Below are 10,788 nucleotides of genomic sequence, written 5' to 3'. Positions count from 1 at the left end.
AAATTCAAAATCAGGTAATTCGAATTCACTATCCGAGCATTCGAATTCACTCTTGGACCACTCAAATTCACTATCGGAGCATTCAAATTTACTATCGGAGCATTTAAAATTTAAGAGAGGAGCACGCATTTCAGCAATGAGCATTCAAATTCATGTCAAGCTGGCGACGAAATCTCGTCGGTCATTCAAATTCGTGAATAGGCAACCATGCTCCAAATAACTGCAGTCAATTTAAATAAAGTCCTGAATTTAGTTTTAGTTTGGGCCGTGTTTTTGCATGTGTTTCTCATTTGGCTTTTTATATATTGGGATTTATGATGATTATTTAATTTGCAGTAGAGGCCCATCTGTTAATTTACAATTTTAAACTCTAGCTTAGCAAATAGAAATGTACCAGCACACGTCCCTCGGATTGGACATAAACTGGAGGTCCCACGTGTAAATGAGTCGCAACTCATGCACGTAAAGTTCCCAATTCATATATTCATCGCAAAGAGCAAAACATCTAAGCGGACCGCATATGGAAGACCAGCTTTTGCAGCTGAATATGGGTTATCCGACCATCTTTTTTTGATAGAAAATGAAACAAACAAACAAAAATTAGGCACTGTAAAGGCCTACAGACGAGCATAATACGGGGGGTTGGTTGACACTTTGGAGGAAAAAAAAACACATAATTTCGACTATATTGAAACTGATACATGAACATTTAATAATTGTTGTTTGTTGTGTATTGCTGTTTTATTGATTTACTTTTACGGGACTATGCGAAATTATTGTGTGTCAGTTTTTCTTAAATAAACATGAATTGTCATTATGTGGTTGGTGTTGGGGCGTTGTCGGCATGCAGTATCATCAAGAAATATGATTACTAGTCGTTGTGTTGTTTTGATGCACTGCTGATTGGACATTGCAATGTGAAATTTATTGAGATGAAAAACAAAGAATACATGAACAGAGAACAATGTAGAACATGTAAACAATCCTAATTATACTATGTGCAAGCATTCGTTGGCTGTGTTGGCCCTTTTTCCTTTTTTTAAAAGTCTCCTCCATTTTCCTCGTTAAATCGATTGCACGAGGTAAAAACTTGATCGCCAAAAAATGAATTTGAACGTTGCAAAGAATTTGAATGCACGAGTAGGAAAGTCGGTGCTCACATTTTGAAATTGAATGCCCAATCGTGAATTTGATTTCGCGAAAACGAAATAGAATGGTCATAAATGAAATTGATAGCTCGTATTCTGGATTTGAATAGCCGAATATTTTCGCGTCCGTGCGCTGCGTGAATTTGAATGCACATTAATGAATTTGAGTGACAAAAGTATGAAATTAACCGGGAAACCTATGATAATAATGATAATAATGATAAAGATAATAATAATAGTAATAATAATTAATGAAACCCATGCTGTGACTATGCGACTTGTTGTTGGATTTTTTTGTGATGCAGGGCCAAGTAATACTCTACAGGTTCTGCCTTTTTCAGTGGTCCCTCAAATTGCACTTTGCGTATTTTGATGCATCTGTATTTAGCAATTTCGACCACTGCAGTTTACATGACAGTGTTCTGTTTATCTTTTTCTCTTACCAAAGGAAGTGAATTGTATACATGCTTTTTTTTGAAAGATGAAATAAACTTTGTCTTTAATGTATAATGTCGGCTTATATCATGATATCTCTTGAAGCACAGTGACTCCTTTGATGGCTTCTGTATGTTACTTTATCAAGAAAAAGTAATTGTAGAATGGCTTTGCTGAGAGCTGACAAAACAACAAAGTTGTGTTTGTGATTTTTTTAACTTTAGTCATCATCCCGAAACACTTCTAGATATTTTTTTCACACATTTCTATAACCATAAACCCACAAAACGTGTGCTCACACACAAAGATATGACACACACATATTAGTTGATTGATGAAATAAGTGCCGAAACCGATTCTATTAATAAACAAAAATAGATAATTACACCTTGAGGCTGATGTCTTATAAACTGAAAATACTTTTTCAGGCACTTTGTACAAAGTGAGGGTGCCATGTACAAAGTAATTATTTTTTTTTCAATAAGAGAAATGTCTGATAAAAAAATATATATATTTTCGTTTATATATAAACAAAGTAGAAGTAAAGGAAAATACTTGGCAGGATAGCGCCATGTCGGCTGCTGCTGAGAAGAAAGCATTGGGTAAGTTGTCGCATCTCAAACTGAAGGACGAAAGATGTGGCATTGTGCAAATCCAACGTGCCAAGTGTTTTCCCATTGAGAAATGATACTGAATATTGTCATTCCAATAACTTATGGTCAATGCAAGATCTCGTATCTGCAGAAAAAACAAAACATCCCACACACAACCAACAAAATTATCTGGCAAATATAGCCTATGAGAAAACTAGAAATGTCACAATGGCGACTGATATCGTCTCTTTGCAATATCGTATGATTCTTTTCACACAGTAGGTCTACAGTACAATTCAATAATGTGAGACGACAGTTTCACATGGTTGGCACAAGAAAAAAAAATGAAGCAACAAATTAAAAGAAGCGTACGAAAATTTTGCACGATCAAAAACATGTTGGGTGCTTTGTAATGCATTCCTTTAAAGAGAATTTTACTGAGATGGCAAAAGTATTTCAATTTATGGAAAAATTCCGAAAATTTTGCGTTTTTCATTTCACCCTTGACCCCTTATGGTTTGTTACCCCTCAATCTACAACCTTTTGTTAATGATTATTTCCAGGTACAATCCACTAATCAAGACAGTACTAATAAATATCACTTGATCTTGATTTTTGTGTACAAAATCATGCCTGGACAACAATAATAGAAATCACTGTGATTTAAAAAACAAAAACAAAAACAAAAAAAACAAAACAAAACAAAAAAATAATCATAGTCCTGTCACTGAATTTACATCAGAGCATTTCCAAGCATTTTCTTTAAAATTTCACTTGTTGCATGTCAAGCGTAACAAACATCATTAAAAAGTTAAATGGATCTGAAAAACAGAATGTTTAACCAGGCATGCCTCGGTTATAATTTTCAGACAATGTCGTGAATGTGGCAAACGGGGGCTTACACCGTGGCGCGTAAAGCGTGAAAGACGTTTAATCGAGTGTATGCATTGAGCTTTCTAAAAAGTATCGAGAAAAAAAAAGTGTAAAATTTGCATTAGACAACAAAAATTTAGAACTTTTAAGAACCTGACCTTTGACCCTTGACCTTCTATCCCATGAAATGTTATTTAAGGCAATGCAATGTTCATTTCCTGTATAACACCTTGGAATTGCCGCCAGACATGAATTCTGAAAGAGCAGACTCTACGCTTTAAAATGATATATAATTCAATTCAAATGAATTCTTTTAACCTATCTATATATTTGAAAGAAAACACATACTCTAGAAAAACGTGACACGAGCAAAGTAGATGTGGTGTAAAAATGAAGTGCAATGTCTATTCAAGCGCTTATTCTTTGCCAAACCACGATAGTTGTGCGATGAATGGGGAAAAAGAAAAAACAAAACAACAAACAAAGCATAAGCAAAGACAGGATGTAGACCACTGGAACAGCATCAAAAGAATGTTTACCAAATTAAACAGAAATTTATCATGCTCTGTATTAAAATACTATATTAAAAATAATGCCAACTTTCAAATTATCATCCTTTCAAATATCAGAAGAGTTGAAACTGAAGAATGTGTATTTGTTTTTGAAATGAAAGGAGGTCTCTGATAAATGCCCTACCACACTCTTCTACAAAATAAGTGTTGCAGAAAAACTATTGAATAAATACTCTTCAATTCCTTTTGTAGATGAAGAAGAGCTGTTACAGATTAAAAATATATATATATTAAAACTCAATATTGCCATGGTTGACCTCTTTCACCTTTTCTTCTTTTTTTCAGTCCTCACGTAAAACCAAGGGGTCCGACTTTTTGTTGGTTTTGTGATACACTGTGACACACATTCCTGACAAACGCACATGTAATGTTGCTGTTGTTGAAGATCTTACCTGACAGGTCGAAGCCTTGTCTGCTACGATCTTGTAGAAATCAGTTTCAAATTTTGAGTTAAACAAGTCCATTGCTACTTCGCGCAGCACAGTGCTGGAACACATTCCTTCCGCCAGGTCAAGTAACAAAGTTCTTCCGCAGTTGGAACGGTCAATATGTAACGATCGCTAATGGGAGAGAATATTGACAGTTTGAACAGTGATGATCACTAGGAGTGGAATGCTAAAAATCCAGGGATCAAGGCAATTGAGTTGTGATACTTTCAATGGTCATATGGCCAATGTTTTGTCTCTACTATACGAGTCCGGACTGAGAGTCTTGGGTTTGACTTCATCAACACGGATCTAGGTGCCCTAAATACAGGTGCGATACTGAATACTCATTATGGCGTTCCGCGTCAAACACGCTGGCCTCACAATACCATGAAACAGTTTGATTTTGAAAGAGGGTGAGGATTTCAAATTCTCTGATGTGTGCACACAGACAAACACAGACACAAACACATACATCTGCCACATATTGTTTTAAACATTAATTCCCGATTTGGAAACCAATGAGCAACTCACCGCTTGGTTACAGTGCACCATGAAGACGACACCTGACTTAGTGTGCTCTGACATATCAGGAGAAAGTCTGTATTTATCCCATCGTTCTCCCACTGCTTTAGCTGCCTCCTCAGTGTGACATTCAAATGCAACATCAACGCAGAAATACTGGTGGGCACACTTTGTCAATCCATTGATGATATCAAGGCGAATCTCATTACGTAAGGTTGAGATGAAATACAGAAGGTAGCGGAATTGCTCAAATTGGGCAAGAAGTTTGTTTTTCAGTTGACTGTAGTCGGCGTGATTATTGGTGTACACATTCTCAATGTATACTCTTGCAATATATTCTTGGAACAATTTGTGGGGAAACGAAACCGTTGATAAAACGAGGGATTGAGTATTGATATTCCGCAGACGCCTCCTGTTGATGACATCTCTTTCTTTCGTCAGAACCCCAACCCTGCAGCATATTTCCAAAGTATCAGGACACTCTCTAAATTGGTCTTCCTGAAATATCATATTGTTTTGCAACAAACCGGTCAATGCTATCTCACTTATGTCCTGAATTGCCTTATCCGCTTCCTTTAAATGATCATGGGCGTTCTTACTCTTTTCATTTTGGAATGCTTTTGACGCGTAGTGTTTTCCCAGGAAAGTGATCATTTCTCCAAAAATCTCAGAGAAAGTTTGCATTCTTGTCAGTTCCTCTCGTTCCTCTTTACTGAATTCTTCCCACATTAAACAGAGCATTGCAGAGTAGATGGGAAACGGAGCCATGTTCGACTGGATCACATCATTTTCCTCCATGAAAGTGATTAAGTCTTCTGCCAAAGCGTCCTTCTGTCTTATCTGAAAGTATTTCTTGATATAAACTGATAAATTGTCCATGTTAAATCCGTCAACTCTGATAAATGTGTAAGCTTCTGCAAGGCTTTTGACAGCGGTGAATTCATGTCTTCTCCATGGCCTTGTTGTCACAATTACCTTGCATGACTCATATTGGTCTAATGCTAAGATTCGAATGATTTCACTGCTGCTCCTTTCTTCGATTTTTTCGTTAAACTCGTCGAAACCATCAAACACAATAAAAATTTTATTCGAATTGTTCGAGATATATCGGTCTATTTGATCCTGTGTTGCTACATTTGAGTCAGATAAATACGTTTGCACTATACTACCGATACCTATCCCGTCGGTCACATCTCGAAGAGGTATTACGAGCACCATGTCAAGATCCTGGAGAATCCGTCCCTGGCACCAGTCCCAGGCTATCTTAGAGCACAGCGTTGTTTTACCTACACCACCTTCACCCTGGATCAAAAGGCGTTTTGAGAGGCTTGAACTTCCATCATTGCTTAAAAGGTCTTGATACGTTATAGGTGTAGTTTTACGCATGTCACTTTGGTCTAATAGACTCAGATTTGTGTAAATGGCATCCAAGTTAACACGATCCATAAAGTTGAGTGGATCCACAGTGACCTTGCGTCGTGACAACAGGTAATACGCCTTCAGCTCTTCTTTGATTTGCTGTACTTGTTCCCTCGTAAGTGATGATGAGAGAGGTGCTGATGGAAAGCAAACCAAGACAAAAATTCATTAAACATTGAAATGTACTTATAATTATGCATACTATGCATACCTATCGTATTATATGTATCCATACTAAAAAAAAAGGTATTAAAGTGAACTGTTTAGTTCTCACATAATATATGGATGTACATACTATATTCTATATAAATGTATATACTATACATTTCTTTCAAAAACATTATGATTCAGATATGTTTCTTAGGCGTAATTGTATCTGTGCAAAGATTATTGTTCATTTTAACATTATTACGTACCGTTTTAGATATTGCGTTTCTGCACAAGAATAGACCATAAATACCAGAACCTTGACGGAAACAAAAATGAATTTCCGTACAATGGAATCTGTACGATTCCAGTTGCGTAATTTTGGTTTTATTCGGAAATATCTGACTAAAAGAGCAGCAGAACAACTTATACATTCTCGTATTTCCTGACGTATAGATTATTGTAATTCTTTGTTTTTCGGCATGTCAACAAATCAACGCTCTACAACTTCTTCAAAATTCTGCCGCAAGATTACTGACCTATAGTAGGAAAACTACTCACATTACATCAGTGTTACGTTCTCTTAATTGGCTTCCTGTTGAAAAGCGATTTACTTTCAAAATTGCTCTTCTTCTGTATCATGTGGTTCACTCAACTGCACCCGAGTATCTCCAGATTTCTTTTGTAAAAACCATCCTCGTAGACTTTGATCATCTACTTCCTTTTCATTTCAGATACCTAAGGTTAAGCATTCATGGGAAACTCGTTCTTTCTCCCACATTGGACCAAAAGTTTTGAAAGATTTCCCTGTCACTGTTCACGAGTCATCTTCTGTGGAATCGTTTAAAACATCCCTAAAACATATCTGTTTAAAATGTTGTAGGAATAAAAAAAGTTAAGATGTCTCACAATTGCTTTATCGTATTATTTCTTTCTTTCTCTCTTCTCCTAACCTTAACACTAAAAGCGCCATGAGTATTTTTTGATGGACTGTTGCGCTTTAAGAGTATACACTATTATTATTATTATAATTATGATGATGATGAATATGATCATAATTATCATTATTTTGGTATAATTACTATGAAGTCAATGTCACCTAATATATCAATCTTTTTGTAATACATTTTCATTGCTACTATTCCAAAGCACGCCTAAGTAACCCTATTTTCATTTGTATAATACTGCAACTCCTTCTTATTCCAATCTTTCTTAAATATGGATTCTACAATTAATTACCAAACTTTAGTGGCGAAAATGAGATATAATTTATGATTTACAGCAAGCAATTTGATGCTCTTTTGCACTTGTAAGTATTTCCATTTTATTCTTTTGTGTTCTTCATTCTAAATAATTCGACTCTAGTGGGATACATGTCAACTCTTCGGGAAAACAGGAAAAAAAAAAACACAACTGCTAACGAGAATGTTCATTTGTTTTTGGAAGCACCAGACCGTTCTTGAATCACAATTCATAATGAATTACAATTACGTGACAAGTATAAAAGATGTACACAGTGTAATTTTATAATGGTAAATAAGAATTAAAGAAGGAAAGAAAACGTTGTATTCATTACAAACTTCTCCATACCCAGCATTAATGTTTCTTCTTCATCAAGTCTCTCTGGTCTCCGCCAGCAGAGATTCCAGCCGCATCCTGTGAAATAGAACATCAAGAGAAAAAAGTACAACATCAAAAGGTGGTATAATATGTATTTATATTATATATATATATATATATATATATATATATATATATACATATATATATATATATATATATATATATATATATATATATATCATTTACCTTGGGCCATGGAGTGGTCCATTTGCCTTTGGCGCGTGAAGACCGCTCCTTGCGCCCAAGGTCAATGAATATTACGCTCTGCTGTAATACATAGAACCCTTTTTCCTGAATCCTTCACAAACTTTTCGCATATATCATCCGCTGTATCTAACTCGTACTACCATGACTGGGCATAAAAGTGAAATGAATCTATGGTACTGGTGTCCGTTCTGATGACATGTATAAAAGAACAGGGGCGTTACAAAACAACAAACTTGAATAATTTAGTCAAAGATACCTTTTCTATTTACTTAACAGTGTGTGGATGAAACAAAAATTCGCATTTCAATACATCTTAATCACGGTTCTTGCCTTTCAAATAGAAATAACATTACGCCAATTTGAATGAACATATTAGGAATTTGACTGCCCATACGCTAAATTGAACACTTGAAATACCATTTTCCGCCATGTGCTGGCGAATTTGAATAACTAAAGAGCACGTGCCAATTTGAATGCCCGTTTAACGAATCGAAAGGCACATGTGCGAATTTCATTAATCGAAATGCTAAATTGAATGAACCTTGAATCAAATTGAGTGACAAAAGTACGAAATTGGCAGAGAAAACCTATATTATTATTATGATTATTGTTATTATAAATTATCATTATCAATTCAATTATTGTTATTATTATGAGTATAATTATTATTAGTAGTAGTATTATTGTTATTATTATTATTATTATTATTATTATTATTATTATTAAATCAGAACGAGCAGCTGGATTTTTGCACACACGCAGTAAATAAGCCTAAATCTACCTATATGAATTATATTAATTTAAAAATCAGTCTCTTCATTTTCCCAAAAGTTATTTAAGTTGAAAGTGCATGCGGTTAAAGGATATTTACGAAATACAGACAGTGACAGAAGGATCTCTACTATATGTGTTTTAGTATAATCCACATAAACAAGTTCTTGAAAACCAATAAAGATCACAGTTTTCTCATTTCTTTTATGAACTTTTGTTTTTCAGTAAGATAAATCAACATTATTGCTCTGTCAGAAAGTGCAAACAAATTAAAGTTGACTAGGTTGACCCCTTTCACTATTTTAAGTCATATTATGAAACTGGGTCGTGCGACTTTTGTTGGTTTCGTGATTCAAGTTCACACAATGATTAAATGCATAAGAACACACACGCTTTTCGCGCTTTTTTTTTTTGTCGGTGTCACCTAAAACTGCAACCACATGTGAATATACATCGTAGTATCTCTATGGCCTGTAATAAAAAATAAACTTACGCAAAACGCAAATTGAAAATTTCGGGTTTGAGATTACGTAGAGAGAGAGAGTTGTCTAAATGGTTCGAAAACAAAGCACAAAACAAATAAATGAATAATGATTAATGAAACAAGAAAATATCGACACCTTTTCTTGGTAGAAACTGCGGATGATACTTTTGCAGAAACTTTCCAACAAGGGAGACGAGGATGGATACAGCAACGGATACACCAATGACTAGTCCAATGATGAAACCGACATTATCACGTTTTCCTGAAAATTGGTCTAGACACAATGAAAAATGTGTTATCCTTTCGTTACTATTTCATCGAAAATATGAAACATGTATATTAATTAACATGACCTTTTGCTGCAATATGCTAATATGTTATATGTCTACGTAACGTTGTAGTGCGACAACGTATTTTACTACTAGGTTACGACAATTTCTCACTATAATCATTATTACTATATAATATATAATTAGGAAAACTCGTGGGATAGCTTCAAGGTTATTTCTTTATTTTGTTTCAATGACGAATGTTTAGATACGAAGTTATCGACTCATACAGATATAATCTGATGAAAATCAAAATCCAAATTCATCATAATATTTTACCTCTTTCCATGAATCATTTGGCAGTGCCAACAAAAGCGATTAAGTGCTAATTTGTTATTGTTAAGAGAAAAAGGAAACCTTGTGCACAACCTGATATGGGCAGAAGAGTGATTTCCTTGGTCGATGTTCCATTCAGCGAGTCACCTTTAGCTATACACATGAAGGTTTGCTCCTTTCCTTGTTCGGTTGAAATGGATATCGTTTCACTCCTCTCGTATGTGCTGTCGGATAGCATTTTCTGTCTTGAAACCACGGAATTCCGTCTCGTTCCAGAGTCTTCAGTCCAAAGCATGGAAATGTTAGGCTTGAATCCACTCACAACACACGTCAGATTAAAAGTGGCAGTGCTAGGCATCGAAATGTGGTATGTGCAACCACCCTGACGGGACTGAGTCTTATCAATACATTCCTTGATTGTATGGTCTGATGCCATCGCTAGGGAAAAACAATAGTTGCACAATATCGAATTAAAATGTTGCCTTTGTTGCATGAAGTTCTGTATGAGATTGTGTTTTGGGAAATGCAGACTGCGTTATCCAATTCGATGACATACTTGCATGCTGGCTGTTGTGCATCGAGCGGCAACAATACTGATAGTGAAGTCCAGCATTGCATTAGATTGGTATGGTACGTTACGGTAAGGTACGGCAAATAAATTTTTGGAGCTTTCGAGCGCTCTTCTGGCTCGGTTTTGGTACGTTGTTGAGAGCGTGTGATCTAACGCATCATTATTTCATTCTTTGTGTTTATCACAACGAATAAAGAATAAAAAAAAAATAAAAAAGTGTACTTAAACGAGAACGTTGTGTAGACTTTATTGATTGCCCAATGTGCTTTGACAATGGGCTAGCAATAACAGTGCATAATCATATTCATATAGGTTAAAACGGTGAAGGTGAAATTCATTCTGCTGTTACATAAAGAGTATAAACGACTGTAACCTCTCGTTAAAAGGAAC

General features: G+C 35.3%; 1 long non-coding RNA gene across 1 annotated transcript; it reads right to left on the bottom strand.

The window, feature by feature from the left end:
* Window positions 1-2,254: 2,254 nt before the first annotated feature.
* Window positions 2,255-4,643, bottom strand: LOC139711971 (uncharacterized). Its single transcript, XR_011709546.1, has 3 exons — window positions 4,581-4,643; window positions 4,014-4,181; window positions 2,255-2,321 (listed from the first exon to the last, which is right to left on the bottom strand). It is a non-coding gene; the product is annotated as an uncharacterized lncRNA (long non-coding RNA).
* Window positions 4,644-10,788: the final 6,145 nt, after the last annotated feature.

This window comes from Diadema antillarum, unplaced genomic scaffold (assembly GCF_040938485.1).
Source record: "Diadema antillarum isolate AM-2024a unplaced genomic scaffold, OU_Dant_1.0 seq00001740_RagTag, whole genome shotgun sequence".
NCBI lineage: Eukaryota > Metazoa > Echinodermata > Echinoidea > Diadematoida > Diadematidae > Diadema > Diadema antillarum.
This window is presented reverse-complemented; position numbering and strand designations above follow the sequence as displayed.